At 45.1% G+C, this 13339-nt stretch overlaps 1 protein-coding gene across 6 annotated transcripts in view; it reads left to right on the top strand.

Moving 5' to 3' along the window:
• The window catches only part of Nhsl2 (NHS like 2), a 272880-nt gene that overhangs the window by 187185 nt on the left and 72356 nt on the right, over window positions 1-13339 (top strand). The window lies entirely within an intron of this gene.

Below are 13339 nucleotides of genomic sequence, written 5' to 3'. Positions count from 1 at the left end.
CTCTGGCTCCCCCAGCCCCCATCCCCACCCCACACATGTACACCTACACCTCTCCTGGCTCTACCTCAGATGCTGCAGGCACCAAGTAAGCCAGAAGAATTGGTTTCTTGCTGTGTAATGCCCCACCCCCACCTCCCTGCCCCAACCCTGGCTGAGTTCCTCTCCCAGCATAAATCCAGGGGAGCCGTGTTGAGCCTTGAGTTCACTGCTTGAGTTCATTGGATATGCTCTGCTTTGTCCCTTGTGCCCTTTCACACATGGACTCCAGAGTCCTGGCATAGTTTTTCCCCAACTTCTTCCTAGATGCTCACAGTATGGAAATCGGGGTCTGGAGACAACTTTTCCTAGCTTGACTTTGCAAGGCAGTGCACTACAGGTGCAGAAGCAATTTCTCTTTCTCCCATACACACCCCCACTCTGTCCCCTCCTTCCTACTCCTTTACCACTCCTTCCTCTGCTTCTTGGCATTGAGTCTCAAGCACCAGGGCCCAGGCTCACTTTCTTTCCATGCCCTTTTTTCCCTATCCTTTTTCTCTTCTTGTTTTTTTTTCTTTTTGTTTTCTTTTGTTTTTAGTCCTGAGGGTGGAACCAAGGACCATGCTCATACATGCTAGGCAAACACTCTATCAATGAACTACATCCCCAGCTTTTCTCTCTCCCTCAATCTTGATGGCACAGGCATCTGGAAGGAACCTAGAGTCTCCTTGTGCCTATTTGGGAAACTCATCTATCATCTAGACCAGTGGGAAGTAAGTGAAAGTTTGTGCAAGTTTAACACAAGTTTACCATAAGAAAGCAATAGTTGGATTCGTGCCTTGCAGAAAGAATGCCATGCTTAGGCACACAGGGTTGCTTCTGCTTCTTCCTGGAGATTCATCCAGCCATGCACTTGAGGGTAATCAGTCAAAGACATCAACAAGTCCTAAGTGCACTCTTAGAAAAGGGTGTCTCATTAAATAAATGGAGAAGGAAAATGATTTGTAATGTGTTGGAAAGCCAAGTAAAACACCACTAAACACCACTATGGTACACATGGTCAGAGTAGGCTTTGTTTGGCCTCCTAGGTAAGCTGAATTTAGGCTCCTGTCATGGACTGAACCAAAGACAAAGATTCTGAGTGCTGAAGTATCCTTGGAATCTTCTTGAGACACATTCTTCTAAGGCCACTATTAATAGGTAAATGGCTCAAGCATCACTTCATAGCATCCTGCTTCTTTGCCAGGGACCTGGAAGCTCAGGACCTGCTGCGATCACATGGGCATGCTCTGTGCAGCCTACTCTGGGAACCAGAGAATAACTTTCAATACTGTCCGTTGCTACAGCTTGGAACAGTTACTAAAGACTGTTTCATTTCTACAAAGTTATTTTGCATCTTCCATGCCAGCTCCACTTCAGGGTCAGTAGCTGTCCAAGTAGTGTCTGGCAATGTGAGGAAGTGGCCTCATGATACATTTTCCCTCCCCGCCTCTGCCACCTTCTAACCCTCACCTTTCCCAGCACCCTGCCTGCTCCACTTTCGAACCCAATGTTGTCCCTGAAGCCCTGAGGGAACACTTTCCCACTGGGAGAACATAAAGAAAGCCTGCTAACAGGATGGCCCAGGGAGAAACAAACACATCAGTCAGCTCATGCTCTCAGGGGAAAAGGTAAAGCTTTGGCTATAGAAAGTGCTGTAGTGACTAGGAAAGGTTTCGTAGAGGGTAAAAAATAGCATCTCCTCTTTCACCTGACTAAGTCCAAATGGCCTTTCCTCAGAGTTCTGTCTTAGCCCTGTGTCTCTTCTTATTCTCTCCCTCTCTCTTAGCATCCCAAGCCACCCTGAGGAGACCACCTCAGCTTGATCTCTTCTGGCCTCTACCTACCGCCAGCCAACTGCTCTATATCCAGTGGAATGTTGTCCTACAAGTATTCCACAGTCAGTTGAGCATATCTTGTGTTATCATTTTTTCCTTCTTGATCCCTCTCTCTCCCATTTTCTCTTGATGGCACCATAATGCCAGGAACTCAAATCAGTAACCCTGGAGTTATCTATCACTCTTCTCTGTCCCTTGCCTCACATTCAATTGTCCATCCATCCATCTACACAGCCAACAGTTCTCTGTGTGTGTGCATGCGTGCACACATGTGTGTATACATGTTTGTGTGTGTGTGTGCTAGTGCTGGGGCTTGAAATCTGAACCTGGGTGCTGTCCCTGAGCTTTCTTGCTCAAGGTTAGCACTCTACCACTTGACCCACAGCTCCACTTTCGGCTTTTTTGGTAGTCAATTGGAAATATGAGTATCACGAGCTTCAAATCACGATCCTCTGAATGCAGCCTCCTGCATAGCTAGGATTACAGATGTGAGCCACTGGCACTTAGCTCATTCTTTGTTTTGAGGGCTTTTTTCTCCTCTTGTACCCTGCTAATGTACAAGTTCTGAAATTTCACCACTCTTGCTTGTTCTAGCAGTAGCTCCTAGCCTCCACTTCGACCTTCTAGCTGTGCCTGACACTGAGTGATCTTCTCCGCACTCTTCAGCTATAGACTAAAGCTTTGCTAATCTGGGAATAGGAAACAAAATTGTCCCCAAGATGTGAGGGTGGATTCAAGGTGGTCCAGGGATCATTGTGACTGGTGCAGGGAAAACTTTTCCTTTTAATTCTGTATGTATTTTATTGTGTGTTAGAAAAATACAACTAGCACATCAAACTAGGGATTCTCATCGTTTCTTTTATTAAGGCAAAGTCCTTTAGAATAAAATGATTAAGATATATTGCAGGGAAATGGCAAAAGTTGAGACACTGAATAAACAGTGCTTGATATTTGGAGAGCACAGCTTCTCGGAAAAGTCTAGGTTCCTTTGCACAGTGTGGAGACCTTTCCTTCTGTGCCCTGGCTCTGCGATGTTTCACCACCCTCCCCTGCTGATGCTGTTCCCCTTTGAATTTAATATGGCTTGTTCATGGTGATGGCTGACAAGAATCACTCATTACCATTTGTGTGACTTGGAAAATACACTTTCCTCTGTCAAAGCTGTGTTTGGCAGCCCCCACCCACATCTTCTCTTGGCAATTTCCTATTCATCTTCAAATTTTTCATGTAGAGTCACTTCTCTGAAATCTTCCCTGATTGCCATCCACCATACCTAATTAATTCACAGAACTGGTCACTCTATCATCTATACTAATTTGGCTCCTTTTCCACATGGGTCCTCTCACATACCAGGCAAGCAATTCTATCACTGATATACATCCCCCACTTGTTAAGGAATGTTTATTTTCCCTTGTAAGCTTTTCAAAGGCTACAATTTGAAAAGGTGGGAGAGAGCCATTGGCCAGGACTAAAGGCATGGCTTCTAGTCTCTCATGCCCAGGAACTTCCATGATGATCTTACACAAGTCCTTCACCTTTGCCACCTCTATCTTCTGGTTGTAAAGGGTTAGGAATCTAGATAGAGGATTCTGAGCACTCTCATAGGATGATTGAGAGAATGTGCCATGAACTACTTAGGGAAGCTTTCTTGTATTGTATCTTTTAGTGGTACTGGGGATTGACTTCAGAACCTTATGCTTGACAGGTAGGAGCTATACTTGATCCATACGCCTTCAGGGCTCCTTGCTTTGGTTGTTTTCCTATTGGGTTTCTCAGTCATTCCCGAGCCAGCCAGTATCTCAATCCTCCTACTTACACTTCCTGCATAGCTGGAAGGAGAGACATGTACCACCAAGTACAATTTTTTGTTTGTTGATGTGGGGTTCTCATGAGCTTTTTAGCCTGGACTTGTCTCGAATCTTTATTCTCCCAATTTCTATTTCCCAAGTAGTTAGGATTACAGGCCAGGGAAACTTTTACAAAGCTGAAATGGCTATTTCACATGAGAAGAGTGATGATTGAGGATGGGAGAAATACTGTGGGCCTTTGCACTGAAACGGGAGCCAAAAGTGGGCCTGCATGGTTGTGGACTGCAGATGGCTGAGCCAAGCCCAGCAGCTGGTCCAGCTGGAAGTGAGAAAACAGCTGCATAGCAGGAGGGAATGAGGATGGCTGGGATGGGTACAACATGTAGAATCCCCAAAAGTCTTTTAAGTTGTGTTAGTGCTGGAAGGCCTTGACTGTCAGGCTCACAAACTAGAACTGACTTCTCACCAGTTCTCAAGCCTGCTTTCCTCTGAAACAAGTGTATCTCTGTCACCCTGAATGTGTGTGTGCTCATGACTACCAAGAATGTACACAGAGAGCTGTGCCTACAGGAGCCATGCATTTAAAGTAAGGAAAGGGGAACTAAGATTTGTCATATACTTTTCAGCCACTGTTTAATCTTTAGAACACCCCCAGACATGGATTACTAATGCCATTCTACAGATAAGAAAACTAAGACCCAGAGGGATGAGCGTTCTATGATCTGATAACAAATGAGTTGTGGAACTAGGATTTGGGCCCAGATCTATCTACATCTCAGGCCGGGTCTTCCATTATACTGTGTGCTTTTAAGTACCTTTACAGCTGTGGCAGGAGATGGTAACCCTGGAGACCAGATGTGGTGGAAGGGAGGGGACTATGGCTCCATTCTGCTAGGACAAGCAAATCTCTATAGCGACAAAGAGTGCAATGCTTAGCTTGGTAGAAGTTCCACCATATGCCTGTTTTATGGCATGTTTGTATTGTTAGAGTAATTGAACCATTGGGCCCAGAAGCTAAAGTGTGGTATGCCTGAGCTAGGGAGAAAATGGAGAGTTCCTGGATTTAGGCCTAAACCAGGTGTTGAGACAGGCTTCAGATTCCGAAACAACCAGTATCATGCTGGTTAACAGAACGCCTCTCCTCCAAAGCAAATGCACTAACACTGTGGCAAGGTGATCTATGCTTCAGTATGTACACTCCCCCCGCACCCCTACCCACAGTCCTCATTTCTGTACATAAACAGAACAAGAGAGCCATTTATTAGGGGAGAATGTTTTTTCTTTTGCCAGTCCTGGGGCTTGAACTCAGGCCTGAGCATTGTCCCTGGCTTCTTTTTCCTCAAGGCTAGCACTCTGCCACTTGAGCCACAGCACCACTTCTGCCATTTTCTGTATATGTGTTGAGGAATCGAACCCAGGGCTTCTTGTATAGGAGGTAAGCACTCTTGCCACTAGCCATATTCCCAGCCCCTAGGGGGAGGATTTTTGTTTGTATGGACCAGTATTGTGACTTAAACTAATGGCCTGGGTGCTGCCCTTTAGCTTTTCCACTCAAGGTTGGTACTCTACCACTTGAGGCAAAGCTTTACTTCTGGCTCTTTGTTGGTAAATTGGAGAAAGAATCTCTTGGATTTATCTGTGTCTGCCTTAACTGGCTTTGAACCAGGATCCTCAGATATCAGCCTCCTGAATAGGTAGGATTACAGCCACTGGCACCCAGCTTAAGAGAGCCATCTGATTGCATGTACAAGGCCCTGTTGCAGTTGACCTGACCTTTCCCTCTTTGCAAATTTATTTGCTTCCTCCACCCTTGATAAGGAAGTCAACTGAGCTCAGAGAGAGAGAAAGACAGAGAGAGCTGCAAAAGGGTTAGTACAAAACTATCTCTATGCTAAGTTATACAAACACCATATAAAAGGAGCCTAGCACTGGTAGACCACATCTACATTCCCAGATACTTGGAATTCCTAGGCTGAAAGTGGGGGGATTGCAGTTTGCCATCCTGGGAAAAAATGTTAATGAGACTCTCTTCAACCAACAACTGGGCACAGTGGCATGTGGGAGGCTGGAATCAAGAGGATCACAGTTCCAGGATAGCCTGGGCAGGAAAAGTTCAAGGACTCCATGTCAAAATAAGAAGCTGGAGCTGGCACCAGTGACTCATACCAATAATCCTGGCTAATTAGGAAGCTGAAATCTGAGGATCATAGTTTGAAGCCAGTCCAGGAGGGAAGTCCATGAGATTCTTAATCTCCAACTAACCATCTGGAAGTGGAGCTATGCTCAAGTGGTAGAGTGCCAGTTTTGAGCAAAAAAGCTCAGGGACAATTCTCAGGCCCTAAGTTCAAGCCCCAGAACCCATACTAAAAAAGAAGCTGGATATGGAGGTACATACCTGTTGTCCCAGCCATGTCAAGAAGTGAAATCTAGCCAGGTGGTGGGGTCCCATGCCTGTAATCCTAGCTACTCAGGATGCTGAGATCTGAGAATCACAGCTCAATACCAGCCTGGGCAGGAAAGTCCATGAGACTCTTATCTTCCATTAATCACAGAAAAACTCTAAGTGGTACTGTGGTTCGAGTGCTAGCCTTGAGCAAAAAGAAACTCAGGACGATGCCCAGGCCCTGAGTTTAAGCCCAAAGACCCGAAAACAAAAATAAAGCAAAATCTAGGTTTGTGGTCCAGGCATATACCTGATCAGGATGCAAGACCCTAGCATAAAAACAGCCAGTGAAAAAATAAGAAAGAAAGAAAGAAAGAAAGAAAGAAAGAAAGAAAGAAGAAAAGAAAGAGAAGAAAGAAAGAGAAGAAAGAAGAAGGAAGGAAGGAAGGAAGGAAGGAAGGAAGGAAGGAAGGAAGGAGGAAGGAAGGAAAGAAAGAGAAAAGGAAAAAAGAAAGGGAGAGGGAGGGAGGGAGGGAGGTGGGTGGAGGGAGGGTTGGCAGTACTGTTCAGCAGTAGAGCACCTGCTTAGCAAGTAGACAGCCCTGAGTTCAAACACTAGCATGGGAAAAATAATACCTGCAAGATATATACTTGCACACTGAGAAGAGAATTATGGAGATAAATTAGAACTTTACTAATTGTGAGGGGCAGACTTGGTAAAATTTTCTTTCCTTTAGATTTCTGCTGGGCTAGATTCACCTCCCTTGGTGTGGGGATGCTAAGCTTACTCCCTTATCAGTACTCCCCTTTTCACCCTCTCCCCTGGGCGCCTGATCTGCAGACGGCCAAGGTGGAGCAAAAGGACATGGGCAAGCCTAAAGTGCACGCGAGCTGAACGAGATCCCCTTTTCCTCCCTCCTTACCCACCAAGGAAGCCAGGCGCAGACGGATCTTGGAGTCGCTTCGGAGAGCAATCCGGTTTATTCACGAGGGGCTCACAGTAATATAGTAGTGATGACGAGGATTGAGCATGATCTGGCGATAGGCTGGTGAGCTTGTCCGTCCAAGAGCAGCTCCCAAGGACCTCCCTCAGGGGCTAAACGTCACTTCCCATAGTACCGCCCTCTGGGCAAAGCCCACGAAAAGGGAGCACATGTGCTCACTGGCGCAAGGTGGGGGGATGGTCTCAAAGCTATCCCTTCTGGTTCCGGACCCAGAAGGAGATAGGTGTGGCTCACTTCCACACTGCCCCAGGGCTGGGGGAAAGGGCGGCGTCTCAGGAGCGATCTCATCGCCCTTCCCCCCTTAAGGCCAAGATGAATCCCCAACAGATTTCCACTAATGTTGTTATAATATTGTTTGTGTAAATACCAAAGACAAGTAACAGAACAGTTATGATGGCAAATCATTCAGTCAAACCAAGAGATGAAATCATATTTCCTTGAGCCAACAACACTCTTGAAAGATAACCGTACAAAATTAGGCTCTTTTCTTTGCATAAAGAGGAGCCACAAATGATGGACAGACACAATAAAGTTAGTGTTTGGGACTCCATGTTAGAATGCAAGCTTGGACCCTTACATTAGGGGTTTGGCAGATATTATTTCATCCACTGTATTCTAAGTTTCTTTGTCCGTAGTAGGAGGCCTTACAGTAATAATGACAATCAATTTGAAAGGCTATAGCCAAGAGCAAATTATCCAAGATGCTTTCAAGGGCCTTGTGGTGTCAAATACTGCCCATAAATCCCCACTGTATATATACTAATACTTTGAACCAAAGCTGTTAGTACTACTTTGGTTTGAGTATAGCTCTTATATTTCATGTGGTAGAAGTTTGGTACTCAGTATGGCTGTATGAGGGGTGGAACCTTTAAAAGTGGGGCCTTATGTGAAGTAGTTGGGTCATTAGGGATGTTCTCTAGGAAAGGATTATCGTAATTTTCATGAGGCCCCAGTTCATTTCCACAAGAACAAATTGTTATAAATTGTAAGAGCAAGCCTGGCCTCTGAATCCCTCTGGCTTCTTGTGTCATCCTGTGATTTATCCTTTTCATACATGCTCCCACAATATACCCTATTTTGATATAGCTAAGGAGTCCCTCACTCCAGGGCCCAACAGATGGGGCCTCCCAGTACTAGATTTTCAGGTGCCAAAAGTGTGAAATAAATAATTTTTTCTTCATAAAGTACCCTCCCTTGGGTATTTTGTGGTAGCAAAAGAAAGCAGACTAATACAGGTATTGTACTTTAGTGACCCTACTGCCTCCACGAACAACAAAGTCAGCCTGGGCCTGTGCTGATGGATGCCTTCAAGGTAGCAGATGCTTTGTCTTATCTGAGCACTGAGAGTGCCATTGAAATTGATTCAGCAAGTGCAGCTTTCTAGTTTTAGGTTCAAAAGGAAAATAAACAGGAAAATACTGCAGATTTTCCCCTCCTTGTCTAAAATGCTTAAACTCTATGAGGGAGTTTCAAATAAGTGATGAAGACTTTCACTGCTGCTTGGATCCTCAGCAAGACTAAACTCCAAATCATGTATCTCTCAGCTTCAATTACTTCCTTGGTCAGTGTTTCTTTCAAAGAAAAGAAGAGGGTAAGATGGGTGTAGAGGGAGTCTTGGAGGAGTAGTGTGTATATATGGACATGACTATATAGGAGAGGGATGGAAAGAGAGGAGAGGGAGAGGGAGAGAAAGAGAGAAAAGAGAGAGGTTGTGTGTATATCTATGTGTATATTGTATGTACACATGTGAATGTGTTCTGGGGATGGAGCTCAGAGCATTGCACATGTTAAGCAAGTTCTCTATCACTGGGTTATATTACCATACCACTTCCCATGATTTTCATTATTATTTTTTGGCTGTATGGGGGTTTGAACTCAGAACCTTATACTTGCTCTACCATTGGACCCACATTCCAAGCCATCTTTACTTTTAGCTATTTTTTTTTAATACTTTTGTGTTCAGTCTGCCTGGACTATGATCCTTCCGTTTACTCTTTCCTCATCTGTGATTCCATCCATTCTCAGTCTCCTGACTGGCTAAGATTACAGGACTGAGCCACCATATCTGTCTGTATCATTTTTTATGCCAACATTGAGATATCTTTCAAGGGAAAAGCATACTTTGGTTGTGTCATGTTGGAACCCAGATATTTTATTTTATCCATTTGTTGCAATGATGAAGAACCTAGGTATTTTAATAAATGTGAGATTGGGCACTTGGAAACCACTCATCCCTTATAAACTTTTCCTTTCATAGATCCACAAAAATGAGGTGACAGTTGCAAGTTCACTCAGATACAGAAATTAATATGGGCACCAGTCCAGCTGATCCCCCCACCACTCCTGCCATCACTGCTATGGAGTTGTTCTTGTGACTTCTGAGATCTTCTTGGCACTGTAGTAAGATGCCCTGGGCCACTTGGCCATGCAGTGTAACCATTATCCAGCTGGGGGAAGCCAAACAGGGCTCCGATAAAGAAGAGTCCCAAATGATGCTTGAGATGACAATGAAAGATGTCCCTGGCAGGAGGTCACTGACAGGCCAGCTCCTCATCACTCCTGAGTATTACCTTCAAATGAGCTGGGCTGGTGCCGCCTCCTAAATGCCATCTGTGTCCCTATGGAGTAAATGGGCTTTGAATAAAAACTTTCCTTTCTCTCAACAGCATATTTTCTATTTCGGAAGTCAGTTTCCTGTCCAATTCTCTCCCACACAGATGAAGGGGTGTGGGGTCCCAGAAGCAGGATGAGCCTCCCAGTTGCCCCCTGCCATTTCAGTAATGTTATTTGAATCTTGTTCCTGGCATGGAAGAGGATGACACAGAGCCACTCCTGTGAATTCCTTTTGTGCCCTTGGCATAGTTTGTGGGTGGTACCCCTCTGGCCCTTTCAGGTGGAAGATGTGCTGTGTCCATGGTACCCTGGAGCCTGGAGACTACACCTGTGTAACAAGAAAGGAATACATGCATGTGAGCCATCCTTCTTGCTTAGTATCTAGGAGCATTTGAGACCTTGAGCCTGGTTGTGGGGCTTCTTGGCTTCCCAGGCCTATCTCCTCACACTTCTTCTCCCATCTCATGGCTCAACATTGCTCCTACTGCCTTGTCCATGCCACACACACAGGCCTGAAGCTCTTGCTTGGCACTCTATCACTTGAGCCACAACTCCACTTAGAAGGCTTTTTTCTGGTTAATTAGAGATAAGAGTCTCTCACATTTATATGATGACTTCAAATCTCAGCTTCCCAAGTTACTAGGATTATAGGCACCACCCACCAGGCCACCAAAGTGTCAGTCATGATCCACAGATCAGAATCACAGTTCTTGTTTAAGGATAAAGATAACTTCCAACCTACCATGAATACCAGGTCTCCAGCTCTCCAAACATGAAGTCCGTGTTATTAAAACTTCCTCACAACAACTCTTTCCCCATCCATAGCCCTGTCCAAAGCAAAAAAGACTCCAAAAGCTAAACTGGGTGTTCAATTTGTGGAGACATAGAATCACAAACAATGCAACTTTGGTCACATGTGATGGTTGTTCCTGTTACTGCAACAGCTATGGGACCTGAGGGAGATGATGTCAAACCCAAGCCTGTGTGAGGCAGGTCAGAGTTTACAGACAGTGGCAGACAGAAGCCAAGGGTAAGGTCAGATCCAGCAGTTTCTATTGAGCCAGATAGTAACTCTTTCAGGCCATACAACAACTTTATAGTGTGTTATTTTATTATCTCTAAACAGGACAGAGTTTAGAAACTATAGATTGTAAACTGGTCAAAGCTCAGAGAGGTTAAGCAGCTTGCCAAAGGAACATGGGCAGAAAAGGGGGAGGGTGAGATTCAATCCTAGGATTCTCCACAGTTACCTTAGCCCCAAGGTTAATGTGCCAAGATGAGGCAGTTGAGGAAGTCAGACTGTCCTTGCTCTCTGTGCTAGCTGGGATTTGAGACTGGATATCAATCTCTTCCAAGAATTCACGTGATGGTTCTCTACCAGGGAGACTGAAAATGATAGCAGTTACTAGGCCATGCCCCTCAGAAATTCTGGTTTCCTCCCTCTGAGATGAAGTGCAGCCTGCAAAGATCACAGAGCTTAGAGTGGTTCCATGGTTTCACACTAGCTTATGAACTTAGAAATACACAGCATTTCTCCCATCCTGAAAACATTTAGCTGCCCTCCATAGATCTGCCTTGCTCTCAGCTCTTTCCTCTGAGACTATAGCCAGATTTCCTGAGAGGTGTCTCCAGTCCCCTCCCACTTTCCTCCCTTAACCTGCTGCACTATGACCTCTGCAAAGCCATCTTTGCCAAGGTCAACCCCCTTGGTGTTGCTAAAGCGAGCATCACTGCTTGAATGCCAGCCTACTGACAGGGTTTTATTGTTATTGTTGTGATGGCAGTAGTACTAGAATTTCAACTCAGGGCCTCATACTTGTTAGGCAAGTACTCTACACATTGTTGAGCCACACCCATGAACGTTTTTTGTTTTATTTATCCAAGTCTGAAGTTTTTGCCAAGGCTGGCCTTAGACCATGATCCTCCTACCTAAAACCTTGTGTAGCTGGGATCACAGGTGAGCACCACTGTGCCTGGCTTATTGGTTAAGATAGTCTTGCTAACTTTTTGCCCAGGCTAGCTTCATTTGTCATCCTTCTGATATCCATCTCCAGAGTAACTAGGATTACAGGCATGAGCCACCACACCTGGCCTCATATAACCTCTTCAAACAGATCTAGCCTACTTTCATACTTGCTAGGCAGATAATCTACCACTTGAGTCACACCCAGGTCTCTTTTGCTTTAATCATTTTTTTTCACATAGTCTCATGTTTTTGACCAAAGCTGCCCTTGAATCCTCCTGACTTTTGCTTCCCAAGTAGCTGTACCAGACATGAGCTACTGTGCCCAGCCTTCTGACATTCTTTTCTTTCTTTCTTTCTTTTTTGGTCTGTTGATACAGGGAGGGTGTTTGAAATCAGAACCCCTAAGTGACATTCAGCTTGCTTGTTCTATCCATTAAGCCACACCTTTACTTCCAGCTTTTTTACTGCTTATTTTAGACAGTCTTGTAGACTTTTCTGCCTGGGCTAACTCCAAATTTCCATGCTCCAGATCTCAGCCTTCTGATTAGCTAGGATTACAGAAGTGAGCTCCTTTCCCCTCCCACTGGCTTCTTACTAACAGTCTTGAATGCAGTCATGTGACAAGTCAATACCTCTCCCAGCCCCCCCATCCCTCCCTTAATCTTAGGGACACAACACCTTCCCTTTGACTAGAGATTTCACCTTGGACTTTGATGGCTCTCATACCATGTTATACAAATTCATCCTGCAAGTAGGAGACTCATGAGCCCATGGCCCTGTCCAGAAAAATGTGAAAGTCTTGTTACTACAGGTGATTCTTCCCAGAGGAGCCCACTAACTCCTTCCCACAAGCTGAGTCACAATCTCTCTGTGTCCCTGGCAGAGACAGAAAAGATAGCCAAGCTCATGCTGGGTCTCTTTCTACTCTATGAGCAAGAACTAGTGATGCCTCCTTTCTCACTAGAGGACAATTACTGGAGCACAGGCTCAGTTCCTTGTCCCTGCTCATTGAGAAGATAGCTATTTACTACTAACAAAGGAGTCCCTTTGTAATCAGTTTCTGGTACACACAACTTGTTTCTGGGTTCTTCTCTTTCTAAATACACAGAGAAAAAATTGAACAAGATGTGTTTTCAAGCCAGAGAGTGTCTCATACTTTGGGCCCTGGGAAATAAGCTTTGCCGGAACCCATGGTCTGCTGGCTCACATAGATAGAGGAGAGAGAGTGGGGCAGGTAAGCAGGCTTCTCCTAACACCCCGGAAAGGTAGATTGGACTCCAAGCCTCAGTGTGCCCTAAGAGGGCACCTGGCCCTTACTGAGCCTTGCTATCCTCCTCTGTTAAATGGCTTGGCTGTCTGTGGTAAGGATTATCTGAGATGACTACTGAACCCTGTCTATGACCTGGGGAAATTGTATTGATATAAATTTAATCCACTGAACCCTGTCTATGACCTGGGGAAATTGTATTGATATAAATTTAATCCAGCCATAGTTCACAGACCCATTATAGACCCAAGAAAGAAAGTTTATTGCAAGAGAGACTTGCAAAGAGAAAAAACAAGGCCTATCTCTGTGCACGTCTCTGCTCTGGGAAGGAAGGGGGCCTGTACAGTGACAATAGAGCAGGGGCGCTGACTCAGACAGCCAGTTCCTGTTCATTTCCCCTCTCGGCAGGACAGCAGCAGAGCAGGAGGTCAGCCCACTGTGTGGC

Source organism: Perognathus longimembris, chromosome 28 (assembly GCF_023159225.1).
Source record: "Perognathus longimembris pacificus isolate PPM17 chromosome 28, ASM2315922v1, whole genome shotgun sequence".
Classification (NCBI taxonomy): Eukaryota; Metazoa; Chordata; class Mammalia; order Rodentia; family Heteromyidae; genus Perognathus; species Perognathus longimembris.
The sequence above is the reverse complement of the archived record's forward strand: the minus strand, read 5'-3'. Positions and strand labels throughout refer to the sequence as shown.